Here is a 14,502-nt window from a genome sequence, read left to right as displayed (position 1 = left end):
GTTTTTAATTAAAGTTCGACAATATTTTTTTTTTTTTTTTCAAAATGGTATTTCATATCATATATTTCATCCTTATCACAGAAAATTTAATTATACAGTAGAACTCCAATTATCCGAATTAATGGGGACCGGGACCCATTCCAATAATCAAATATTCGGATAATCGGATTTTTTTTTTTAAATTGCCATTGGAGAGAATAAAAGCTACGTTTTGATTTTATTACACTATTTTTTTATTGAATTAAATGAAAGAAACATGAAATTTTCACATGTTTTAAATATAAATAAAATGTTCTTATGTACAAGTTTAGAAATAAAAATCATTGTTTTTTAAACATCTCCGTCAATGTAAGCTGTTTTGTGGTCTTCAACCGTTTTCGAGCAGCCAGGTCTCGCATTCGCTTGAGCAGGTGCAAGTGGTCACACTCGGCCTGACGCTCCATCCACTTCAAAGCAGTCTCGAGGCCGGCAAATGCTTCACAAGCTGATGGTCCAACGTCTACTTCGACATCAGCAGAAAGTTCTTCTTCCATTTCCACTTCGCGGGGGGAAGTCAGTGTAGGCACAACGGCAAGTTAAGACAAGTCAAGTCAAGACTTGACGCGCAAACACTGGCTTCGCGGGGGTAAAAATAATAGCGCACTTAGACTTTTTTGGACATTTTTTTGTGATTCGGATAATCGGCGATTCGGATAGTCGGAGTTTGGATAATTGGAGTTCTACTGTACTAACAGTGATTCTTTATCTAATAGTCTGTCTCTGTACCAAAAATGGTAAAAATCGGATCATAACTCCCACATAGCTAGTTGTAGGTTTTTCAGCACGATACGAAAATACCATGCCATAATAACTTATAAATCGGTTAATATGTCAAATATCTTAACCAAATTAAGTGAGCATATAGTATTCGATATAGTGTACTGGAGAAAATATCGGAACAGAACAAAAGATCAAAATTTTAAATTAAATAGGTATTTATTATCGCTATAGCTCGTGTTTTATTATCGTATTATCTTAACGACGCTTCTAAAACCGTTTACATAATAAATATTAATAAATTTGAAATACTGTTTGATTTGCCTTGAAATCGATTATCTGGACTACCGCTGGTTTTAATTAATCAGGATAATCGGGATTCTACCGTATAACTCTGTACCGCATATATCAAAACACCAGAGAACACAGTACCTTATTCGTGGGGAATTCTCGGTGGTAAGATAGCCGCCATCTTGGAAAAACACAGCGCTGTATATATTGAGTACTTCATTTTAGTAAAACCTTAGTCATAAAATAGCAAATATTACATATATTGCTGTCTTATATAAAGCGAAATTATTTATTTATGCTATATTTCACTTATAGAAGATTTTAACATCAATGTGTGCCATACTATATTCAATAATTGTATTTAATGTAGATGAGATATATTATAAGTGGTGAGAATAAAATTCAGCTCTCAGACAAGTACTTCTCTGTGGTACGTTATTTTTGGCTACATTTATTTAAACTTTACTGCCATAAAATTAAAAATAAAATCCAATTTCGCTAGTTTTACTTAAATTTATATTTAATATTTTAATTTAAAAAGCTTTGAATGGCAAAGCTTTGAAGTACCCATGAGCTTAAAATGATACGATGTCGCCTCCTTATTAAACATCTTTAAAACAAAATATGTCATGATCTTATTGAATAGGTTGTTCAAACCATCGGGTCCAAGGTAACAAGAAAAAACAAGTTTTTTTTATGAAATTTGTAAAAAGCTCAAGTTTGACGAATCCTACACTTTTTATTTTGTAAAAGTATAGGCGTATTCAGAGATCTACCCTTTCTCGAATAGTGTTAAAGACAGCAAACAATTGTGAATTTTAAAATATTCATTATACATACATATATCTAACATATAAAATTCTCGTGTCACGGTGTACGTTATTGAACTCCTCTGAAACCGTTCGACCGATTTTCGTGAATCTTAGCGTGCATATTTTTTAACTTTCCGCGAAGAAAATTAAAAATTTTTTAAAATCTGGAAGTTATTGGTTGTTGAAGTTCAAACCGATCTGGCTAATTTTAGTCTTGAAATATTCGTGGAAGGCCAGAAAAATATTAGAAAGTGAGTAAATATGGAAAAATTGCGAGGAAGATATCAATAAGAGAATTTTATTCGAGCTGACAAGAAAAATATAAAAAGAGAAAACAAAAAAATAATATTTTGAAGGTTATCATTGTTGCTTTGTTAAAATATTTTTGTTATTGTTCAATTGTATAAGGTTGTGTCGATAGCCCAAAATGATTTGTAACAAATAAGGAAAGGCTAAGTGCACGTCCAACCGAACATTTTACACTCTCGCAATTTATTGATGTAATTTTATTAAGATAACACACAATTTGACATATATATTCGGCTTAAAGTCCAATAGAAAATCATCATATATAGTATATGAGAGCTGATGTAATTCCAGAACCAATTTCACTCATTTTCACCAAGGTTCCAAGGTTAACGGGAATAGGCACCTGTTAGTAGGCAAACAAACGGCACATTCGGCCTTGAAATTACTCCTAAATTGCAAATGAACGAAACACCAATCGTCAAAAATAGCGCTATAACGAAGATTTTCCAAATATTCAAGAAGTCGCTGGAGGTACTGCACAGGACTTTAAAAGATCTTGATTGTCGATAAACGTTTTTGGTGGAGCCAGGATTCTGTTCACAGGTGATTTATGCCAGACTCTTCCAATTATTCCTGGATCAACTGTTACTGACGGGCTAATCGCATGCCTAAAGTCATTTAATTTGTGGCGACACATAAAGTATCGCCAATTAACCACTAACATATGAGTGTTTTTGCAACAATATCAAATTACGATTGTAGAAGCAGTTGGAAATGGTAGGGTCACAGTTGACACCTCGATGGATTAATAGCATTTCCAACAGATTTCTGTCACTTCATTGACTTGAAAGAGAAGTTTTCCTGACATGAAACCTCAATATGATAACCAAAAATGACTGATTGAATGACTTATATTGGTGGTAAAAAAGAACAAAGATATCGATGATCTTAATGTGACAATTTAGAATTTCGGCCCAGGAGAGTTGACACAGCTACAAACCAGGATGATGTAGTCAATTATCCCAAACTATTTAAAATTGCCTGTACTATCACCACTCTCTTTGCAATTAAAAGTAGTGTGAGTTGTCATCATGCTGCGTAACATAAATCGACCTCGAGTAATCAATATCGGCGCCGAAGCCAAGATTGGACCAACTTAATTTAATGTATACCTTAGTTACAACAACGTGTGGCCGGGTCTGCTAGTATAACCATATAAATATGAAAATGAATTTCTCTGAAGGAAATCGTTTTCAATTATATCAATTTACATACAATGTCTAATAGATTGCTTACTATCTATGGAAGACATTGCCAAAGGTTATTTAGTGAAAATTATTAAAATTGTTTCATAGTAATATTAAAATTTTTAAAATTTGAAACCGCAAAATGCAATGTCACTAACCCAGGGATGCATTTATTTTAATACAAAATTTAAAAATTTATTGAATCGCGTTATACACTTGTATCTAAAATATAACTAACTTACCAATAAATAACATTTAATACCACCATAAATTTAAAATAATACCAATAATAATGAAAACATTTATTTTATTTAATAATTATTTAAGTACTGTTCATCGGACTTTAAAATTTTTGTGAAGATTAAATGCTAGCACAACACCCGAATTACCGCAATTGTAGCAAAAAAAGCGTAGCACACAACCCAAGTACGCCTCGGTGGTGTGTTAAAAGATGAAAATTAATGTAAATAATGTAAACAAAAGGTTTTCTACTGTATATACTGAGCCAGAGAACTGCAACGAGTAATAAATGTTTGTGTATACTAAGTACTGATACGTTACTCTGTCTAATTCTGTCACTTCGGTTCATGTACACGAAGCGTACCGTTTCAAATCGCGATAGAGAACAAATTTAAATCTCTAGCGATAAGCTTCCCAGCAAGTCATGGGTACTGAAACTCCAACACATTCAAAGACATTTTAATAACACCACTACATACACACATACGCAACAAAGGGTAAAATGGGCATAAACATTTAACTCAACTCTTCTCTCATACAGCACCCTGAATGATAGAAAGAAACTACCAAAGTTCTCGTGTTTGAACAAATTTTGTTTTGAGCTATATAATGGCTGCTTGTGAAGTATTATTTTGCGTGTTTTATTTAATTCAGTGATCTGAAGCCTAATTAAAGTTTAAATTATTGAAGCACGCATTTTTAAATAAGTAAAACGTAAAATAAAAGTTTTCTAAAACCAAAATATGGAATTGAAGAGGGTGATACAGTAAGACTTCATTGCACTGTCAATTCGAAGCACGCAATAGAAGCTACGCCAACAATGGTTAACATCAAGGGAAACCATTGAATACGTAAATAATTGTTGAATAAATTATAATAATATTATCTTGCCTTAAATTCTAATTAATTTTCCACACTGATATTTCAAACCTCATATGGCGCGTTAAAGGTACGCAAGCTTATTGGTGTCACTTATTGTAGCAGCGTAGAACTTTCGAAGCGATGGAATATGGATGCAAACGCTGCTACATGGAACACAAATCATTTACACAACAGATATTAAGTTTAATGTCACTTTTTTACGTGCAATTTGGTCAACACAAGCACGAGAACTGGAACGACATGGTTTAGGTGCCTTTGAAACCGTTTATTATCACGACGTGTGTCAACTGGGTTTTGCCAATGAGCTAGAGGGCAAAGCAGTTTCAGTATTTTTGGCATTACCGGCACTTGGCCGTGCCATTAGCAGCTAAAACACAGAAATTAAAGGTTAAATTTAAGTGAATGTTTATTCTCATATAAATTTAAAAACTTTTTGTATGTTTAATTAGGAGGACTTTTTTGATTCATTTTCACCTTGTATTGAGGAATCATAACCTTCTTGTATCGCTTTACAAGGAAATGATTTCACCGAAATTAGTTCAATGGGAACTCCTGCTGTAGTAGGAGCATGGATGTTAAGACTAGAACGTTGCCCGTGCTATATTTAGAATTCCTGAAACAAGGCAATTATTACAAACTTTGTAAAAAATCAAATTTTACTTTATATTTCATAGAAACCCTCCTCCCAGATGAATCTAGTACTAGTGAAATTAATGAAAGAACAGATCTTATAAAAACTCCTAAAGAAACCAAAAGAGTCCTCACCTAATGTGCGCAGCTTACACTTCCAAGCCGCACGGGGTATTTGATATTTGCCACTCTTCCTTCAGCCTTGTCCGATAGCAAAAATTGTTCAACTATTCAATATGTTATATATATGTATATAGTGTAGTACGATAATACATGTGTAAAGTAAATATAATAATAACATCTAAATGGCATGATATTTTTAATAAATATGTAATATAATTAATTATTTTGTTATTGTTATTAAATTCTCATTTCGGGTTTTAGTAGAACTAACCGAAAATAGCGGGTATTGTTTCAAGGTTTTTGTGGGTCGCAGTACTGAAAGTGCACGTGGAGTTTTCGTTCGCAGTTTTGGGTCTTTCATCTGTGATAGTACCAAGAACAGTACTGGAAGTGCACATGTTGTTTTGGTTCGCAGTTTTGGGTCTTTCATCCGTGATTGTACCAATACCATTCCCCAAATTGTGCAAGAGGTATATATACATTGTAAATGATGAATGTAATGTGCAAGAAAGGGGTGAACGATCACACGTACATAAGAGTTTCGTGTACTTTTGTCAATTCGCCCTTAAGAATGGCATAGAAACTTTCATTGAAACTTCGGGTACCGCTCCCTGGCATTTCACCGAAGAATTCGCCCGTACCTGTCTTGCAGGGTTATGCCTGATTTGTTTATGAATGTTCGCATCAGCAGCAAATACCCGAAGTGATACAAACTAATGCTTCAATGATTGAAATGATCGACAGCGTTCGGTTTGTATATCAACCCCTAAACACTGATTTACTCAAGCACTTCTATTTACAAGTTCTTTGTGTTCTGATGGCAAGTAAAGCGTGTAATGCGCACATTTTCAAAGCTGATACATTTTTTGCCACACATGATTCAAATCAGTTCAGCAGAAAATTGTTGTTGTTTGCTGTACTTATAGATTTACCCATAGATTTACTCGTAGATTTACTTATAGTTTACCCAAGGTTTCATTTCAATTCAAACAATCGTCGCAACGCTATGAACGGACATGATACGATTGCAACCGAGGCCAGCCATACCGTTTACATCGTGATTGCCGAAGAACAGATTGTTCGTGTTGCATCAGATCAGTTGACGCTGGCGGCTACTTGAATTGATTAACAATGTTGTCTATGCTGAACTGAATTAATTTGATTGTGTTTTTGGCACCACTGTTTGTTCTGATTTAATCATACTCGTTGCAGCTCTCTGCTCTGTACTATGTGAGAGACAAAAGAACGAATTGATTTGTCCTTATCAATATCGCTTTCGACCTGGCAGATCTACCATGGGCCAGACATTCGCCATGTCTTGGAAAATACCCGAGAGAAAAAAAATCGATACACACAACCTTTTCATGGATTTAAAAGATGCCTGAAAAAGAGCTAAATTTGGTAGCCTGGGAAACTTATTGGCCTTAACGACCGCGTTGTTAATTCTGCTTTTCAGGCTTGATAAGCCTGTCATCACACAAACAGTCAACGTCTTTGCATCTCGGCTCCCACGTCACAGACTGCCGAATATATGGGTTCAATTGTATGCTACCTCAATAACATTAAATAAATAAATTGCGAATGTGTTTAACGTCCGGTTTTACCCGATCATAGCCCTTCATTACTTGTTATTTTATGACTTCTGTACATGAAATAATTAAATATTCTAGGACCTTTGATTTTGATCAAATTAATTTTGGGATTCCACTAGTTTATTATAAATTGAATTTTAAAAATCGTAAATATGTATTTACATTTTCTTCATAAAGCCAGCCACGTGAAGATTCATATATGTATTATATATCCATTTAAATGTTTTAAACCACCGAAATTATTGAAGGAAAATTATATCTTTTTATACTCTCGCAACAAAAGTTGCTCAGAGAGTACTATAGTTTTGGTCACATAACGGTTGTTTGTAAATCATAAAACTGAACGAGCTAGATATAGGTTTATGTACATCAAAATGATCAGGATGACGATCATTTGAAATCCGGTTGTCTGTCTGTCCGTCCGTCCCTTTGTCCGTGCAACGGATAACTTGAGTAAAAATTAAGATATCTTGACGAAGCATTGTACATATATTCCTTGGTACCCTGAGGAGGTTGGTATTGAAAATGGACCAAATCGGACCCCTGACACGCCCACAAAATGGCGATAACCGAAAACTTATAAAGTGTTATAACTAATCCATAAATAAATAGTAAAATTTGGCATAAGGAACCGCACAAGGAAGGGGCATATGTTTTTTTTAAGTGGGCATGGTCTCGCCCCTAAATAATTTGTTGGTGAATACCTCGCAAACCAATAAAGCAATATAAACCAAACCTCCTACAGTCGTTTTCTTTCTGACACCATACATATTGATTTAAACGGATAATAACCACGTCCACCTCCCATACAAAGGTTGAAAACTATTAAATGTGCGTTAACTCTATAGCGGAAAACATCAAAAAGGCTAAATTTTACGGAAGAAATGGCAAAGAAGAGCTGCACTCGGATTTTTTTTACAAAATGGAATATGTGGCGTCGCCGACTTAAGGGTAAAAAACCATATCTCCGAAACTATTCGACCGATTTCAATGAAATTCTGTAAATAACACTTTCTTCACACCCTGATGACACGGATGGAAAATGGGCGAAATCGGTTTCCAACCACCACTACTTTCCATATAACTCAATTTTGAATTCCATCTGATTCCTTCACATTATAATGTATAAATAGGGAACCGATGAAGATAGCGGAATAAAACTTTACACAAATACTGCATGTCATTTGTGGCTTCACTTGTGGAACAATTGTCGAAATCGTAGTATAACTTTCCAAGGCCCCGGATATCGAATATCAAGAACTCAGTGTCTAAGGGTAATTTTTCACCGAAAATATCGGTAAATCTCTCAGATATTTTAATTTAATTCAGATGAAATTATTTTCTACTAATAAATTAAAAATTATTGAAACCGGGTCATAACTTCCTTCTAATACCTAATTATAGGTTTTTCAAAAATACGGTGGGTTTTATTCTGCATATATCGAATAATATGTGAGATATCTTTGGATATGAATTTGGATCTTGGATATGAAAAGTTGGTGGGGAAAAATGTGAAATCGGTTCTGGAATTACATCAGCCCTTATATACTATATATGATAACGATGTATGAACCAAATTTTGCTGAAATTGATCTAGTAGTCTTAGTGTGTGTCCGTAGCATCTTCACCATAAAATTTAGTTTCGGGTGTTTTTCTTTACTAAATTAAATCACTTCGGTTATAATCCGATTTCATAAATTCTCATGCTAGATTACGAAATACCTAAACAAAACTCCAAAAAGTTTGGTTGATATAATATAGTTTTAGTAGTTAACCAGATATGTATATACAAAAAATCTATTAAGATCCAGCGTCACGCATACTTACCCAAAAAAATTTCATCCACATATTTTTTTCTTCTTGACTGGCGTAGACAACGCTTACGCGGTTATGGCTAGTCCACAACAGCGCGCCACGCATCTCTCCTTTTGGCAATTTGGCATCAATTGGTAATACCAAGTGAAGACAGGTCCTTCTCCACCTGGTCCTTCCATTGGAGTGGAGGCCTTCCTCTTCCCGCTTCCACCAGCGGGTACTGCATCGAAAACTTTCAGAGATGGGGCACTTTCGTCCATTCGAACAACATGACCTAGCTAGCGTAGCCGCTGTCTTTTTATTCGCTGGACTATGCCTATGCCGTCGAATAACACATACAGCTCATCATTCCATCGCATGCTGTATTCACCGTTGCCAATGTTTAAAGGACCATAAATCTTCCACAAAACCATTCTCTCGAAAACTCCTAGTGCCGTCTCATCGGATGTTGACACCGTACTTACCCAAAAAAATTTCATCCACATATGCCCATCTCTAATATGATCCTCTGTACCAAATATGGTGTCAGATAATATGTGTACCAAGTATTATCATGATATCTTATTTTTTGCTCAAGTTATTTGTTGTTTTTCCCCTTAGATTTCTTTTTTCAGTGTATTTGTGTGTGTTTGGCAGCTGAAATTACTGCTCTTGATAACAACAGATGTTTTAAATTACACAATGACGTCCATTGGTGAATTGTCTGAAGAATCTGCAGAGTCCAGAAAAAGGGCATCAAATTGGATTGGTGCAAAGACGGATCTGATAAATACCTTGCTTCCAAGCTCAGATCCATTTAATAAAATCATCTAATGTCATCTAATAAAAAATCATAACTTTTAAAACCTTCATATGAACTCATAAAAGACACTATATTATAAATATTATTTATTATTATTTTTCCTTGTTTCCATTTTTACTAATTTTTTTTTATAAATATCTTATTCTAATGTCTTATTTAGAATCAGTATATGTATTTAGAAATGTAAGCAGGCCAGATGAAATGACGGCTTTTTTTCACTCACAACATTAAGTTCACTGTTATTATCTATAATATAACAAGTAAGGAAAGGCTAAGTTCGGGTGCGACCGAACACTTTATACTCTCGCATATAAAGTCCAATAGAAAAACGAAAATCATCATATACGGTATATGTATGAGGGCTGAACAGAGACACACAATTAGGAGAAAAAAATTTCCTCTGAATTAAATTAAAATGTCGGAAAGATTTGCCGATATTTTCGGTGAAAGATTACCCTTAGGCACAGAATTCTTCATGTAGATATCCGGGGCCTTGAAAAGTTATAGTCCGATTTCGAAAATGTTTCCCAAAGTGAAGCCACAGATGATATACATATTTATATTTGTATAAAGTTTTATTCCGCTATCTTCATCGGTTCCTTATGTATATATTATAAAGTGAACGAATCAGATGGAATTCAAAATTGAGTTATATGGGAAGTTGGCGTGCTTGTGAACCGATTTCGCCCATTTCATCCGTGTTGTCAGGTTGACAAGAAAATACTATATACCGAATTTCAATGAAATCGGTCGAGTAGCTCCTGAGATATGATTTTTGACCCATAAAGAAAGTTTGGTTTATATAGCTTAATTGGTTTGCAATATATATATACAAAAAACCTATTGGCAGTGGACCGATTTTGCCCATCTTCGAAAGCAACCTCCTCAGGAGGCCAAGGACAGACGGACAGACAACTTCACTCGTCATTCTGATCTTTTATATATATATTACCCCATATCTAACTATTTTATTTCTGGGTGATACAAACACAGTTTTGTGAACAAAACTATAATACTCTGTGCAACATATTGCGAGAGTATAAAAATGAAACGCTGAATGTGTTGCTAAACGCAAATTTTGAGAACAGCTGAACCGATTTCGCTTATTCTGTTTTGGTATACTCCTTGAAGTACAAGGATGGTTCTTACGGAGTGAAAATTAAATAATTGCCTGAAACGTCTAAAAACAACCCTTTTCTGCGCGCCCATACAAACAATTTGTAGTCTTCATACAATATTCATACATATATATATGTTCAGAGGTAGTCAAAATTATTTACATATCGAACGATTTTTACAAATTTCCCCGAAAAAGCTTTTTGTGGTTGCTGCAGAGCAACAAAATGCTATCTTGTTGAAAACTTTGATCTATTCCTAAGCGAATGAAGTTAGTTTGGTAAGAATAGTTGGACTGTTGGTTGAAGAATAATGGACAAATGAAAAGATGAGACGCAGTACTTAAAAGTCTTTATAAGATTCCCCCTTAATTACATTAAAACGTCTGAGAGATTTACCGACTAGAGAACTGAATTCTTCACGTTAGATTTCCCTGTCTTCCGGGTTATAATCTGATTTCGACATTTTTTCTACATGTGATTTATTTCGCTATATTCTTTGGCTCCTATTGTATATCGCATATTTAAGTACATATATACCACCAAAGTAAATGGTGCAAGGAAATTAACCCTTTCATGCCAAATGTTGCCTATAGGCAACATTGTACTTACCGGCTTCTAACTCTCGTTATTTAAATATTTTTGACCAGCGGTTTTTTCAATTATGTAGACTTATGTGTTGTGCAAGCTTACAGTTACATTTTTTGTAATGAGCTGTGCACGTATTCATTCTGTTGGCCTTCTCCGCAGAGTGGAATTGTCAAAATCGGTTTCGCGAAAAAGTTATACTGAAGTGTTTATACAAAAAGTGCTCAAAAACATAAAAAAAATTGTTTTATTTTAAAACAAAATGAACTATATAAATAAGTAAAGATAAGAGAGTTATTTAAAAAAAAATTTTCACGAGAAAAGTGTTTAGTTTTTTTATAATAATCTAATTTGTGCCTGTAAGCAACATCCTGTAACTAATGAACCAGGATACATAGGACTTTGAAATTTTTATCACTTCATATTTGAGTTAAGGCTAATATATATCTGTCCTAAAAAAAATGTTAGCTCCGCCCATTTTAATTCTGATATGAAAGGGTTAAGCATGAAAAGTTGCTTAGAGAGTACTATATTTTTGTTCACATAACTGTTTGTTGTATGTCATAGTTAGATATGGGCGACGAGGCGAGTCAAAATCCGAATGTCTGTCTGTCCGTCCGTCCGTGCAACGGATAACTTGAGTACCTAACTATTGTGATATCTTGACGAAACTTGGCACACATGTTCATTAGGATCGTGAGAGGGTTGCTTTGGTTGCGGAAATGGGCAAAATCGTACCACTGCCATGCCCACAAAATGGCGAAAACCGTAGTGTCATAACTAAGCCATAAATAAAGTTATAAAATTTAGAACAAAGGATCGCACCAGGATTTTGATGTAATTTTTTAGGGAAGTGGGCGTAGCCCCGCCCCCAAATCGGTTATTTGTATATATCTCACAAACCAATGAAGTTATATAAACCAAACTTTCTGCAGTCGGTTCTCTTACGTACCCCACCACACACCATGAATGAAATCGGATAATAACCACGGTCACCTCCCATACAAAGGTTAGGTTGACAATGACTAAAAGTGGGTTAACTCACTAACGAAATACGTCAGAAACACTAAATTTTACTGAAGAAATAGCAGAAAGAAGCTGCACTCAGATCTTTTTACAAAACGGAAAATGGGCGTGGTATCGAACATTTATGGGTCAAAACCATAACTCAGGAACTACTCGACAGATTTCAATGAAATTCGGTATATAATATTTCCTTGACACCCTGATGCCACGAATGGAAAATGGATGAAATCGGTTCACAAGCACGCCAACTTCCCATACAACTCAATTTTGAAGTCCATCTGATTCCTTCATAAGGAACCAATGAAGATAGCGAAATAAAACTTTACACAAATACTGTATATGATCCGTGGCATCACTTGTGAAAAAATTGTCGAAATCGGACTATAACTTTTCAATGCCCCGGATATCGAATACGAAGAACTCAGTGTCCAATGATAATTTTTCAATGAAAATATCGGTAAATCTCTCAATTTAATTCAGATCAATAGTTTTCTTGTAATAATGTGTATCTGTATCAGAAATGGTTAAAATCAGGTCATAACTTCCCCTAGCTCTGATATACTTAGCTAATTATAGGATTTTCAAAAATACTATGGGCTTAATAGCTTATAAATCGGTTAATATGTGAAATATCTTAGCCAAATTAAGTGATCATGTACTCTCAGATATAATGTATGTTGGTGAACCAAAATGGGTGAAATCGGTTCAGGAATTACCTCAGCCTATATACTATAAATTATAATTTTCGTTTTTCTATTGGACTTTACTCCGAATATATGGGTAAACTAGCAGATCCGACCACACGTTGTTGTGGCTAAGGTATACATTAAATTAAGTTGGTCCAATCTTGGCTTCGGCGATGATATTGTTACTCGAGGTCGATTTTATGCAGTATGAAGACAACTCACACTACTTTTAATTGCAAAGTAAGTGGTGATAGTACAGGCAATTTTAAATAGTTTGGGATAATTGACTACGTCAATTTGATATTGTCTGCCGAATATATGGGTCAAATTGAATGTTATCTTAATAAAATTACATCAATAAATTGCAAGAGTATAAAATATTCGGTTGGACCCGAACTTAGCCTTTCCTTATTTGTTAAAAAAAAAAAACAAAATATTTTAACAAAGCAACAATGACAACCTTCAAAATTTTATTTTATTGTTTTCTCTTTTTATATTTTTCTTGTCAACTCGAATAAAATTCTCTTATTATTATCTTCCTCGCAATTTTTTCATATTTACATACTCTCTAATCTTTTCCTGGCCTTCCACGAAAATTTTAAGACTAAAATTAGCCAGATCGGTTTCGCCGTTCTCGACTATTTGCGAGACTAACGAACAGCAATTCATTTTTATATTATATTTACATTTACATATGTAACTGTAAATTAGAAGTAAAACTAAATGTTAATTATTAATTGTGGAGACGATTAATTTCAATAAGAACTATCCTATCATCTAAGTTGGATAAAATTACATGTGTATTCCAATTTACATGAATATCAGTTGACTCGTTTTTGAGTTCATTCGGAACATACACACGGACACTGGATTTTTATATATTAAGATTGTGTGTTATATTAATAAAAACATATCAATAAATTGCGAGAGTATAAAATGTTCGGTTGCACCCGAACATAGGCATTCCTTACTTGTTTGAAAGATTTCTTTGTTGAGGCGAAATTTGTATACTCTCGCAACAAAAGTTGCTAAGAGCGTATAATAGTTTTATTCACATAACGGTAGTTTGTCAGTCATGAAACTAAACGAGACGATGACGACACGATGACGAGACGAGTTGAAATCCGGATGTCTGTCTGTCCGTCCGTCTGTCCGTGCAACGGACAGCTTTAGTAAAAATTACAATATCTGAACAAAACTTGGTACATATATTCCTTGGCACTCTGAGGAGGTTGGTATTGAAAAAAACCAAAGTTTAAGTGGCATAACTAAGCCATAAATAAAGTTATAAAAGTAAAATTTAGTATAAAAGATCGCACTAGGAAGGGGCGTATTTGGAAGTAATTTCTTTGAAAAAGCGGACGTGGCCCCGCCCCCAAATCGTTTATTTATATATATCTCGCAAACCAGTAAAGCTATAAAAACCAAACATTCTGCAGTCGTTTCTCTTATGTACAACATCACATGCCATGAAAATAGTTGAAATCAAATAATAACCACGCCCACCTCCCATACAAAGGTTTTAGGTAGAATATGACTAAAAGTGTGTTAACTCACTAACGAAAAAGTCAGAAGATTTTACAGAAGAAATAGCAGAAAGTAGCTGTACTCAGATTTTTTTACATAATGGTAAATGGGTGTGGCGTCG

General features: G+C 34.4%; 1 protein-coding gene and 1 long non-coding RNA gene across 3 annotated transcripts in view; one reads left to right on the top strand and one right to left on the bottom strand.

Annotated features, from left to right (window-relative positions):
- Positions 1–14,502, bottom strand: part of LOC105219616 (ankyrin repeat and ELMO domain-containing protein D) — a 103,158-nt gene that overhangs the window by 74,805 nt on the left and 13,851 nt on the right. The window lies entirely within an intron of this gene.
- On the top strand, positions 3,844–5,072 carry LOC128922953 (uncharacterized). Its single transcript, XR_008472121.1, has 3 exons — positions 3,844–4,446; positions 4,545–4,864; positions 4,927–5,072. It is a non-coding gene; the product is annotated as an uncharacterized LOC128922953 (long non-coding RNA).

Source organism: Zeugodacus cucurbitae, chromosome X, assembly GCF_028554725.1.
Source record: "Zeugodacus cucurbitae isolate PBARC_wt_2022May chromosome X, idZeuCucr1.2, whole genome shotgun sequence".
NCBI lineage: Eukaryota > Metazoa > Arthropoda > Insecta > Diptera > Tephritidae > Zeugodacus > Zeugodacus cucurbitae.
This window is presented reverse-complemented; position numbering and strand designations above follow the sequence as displayed.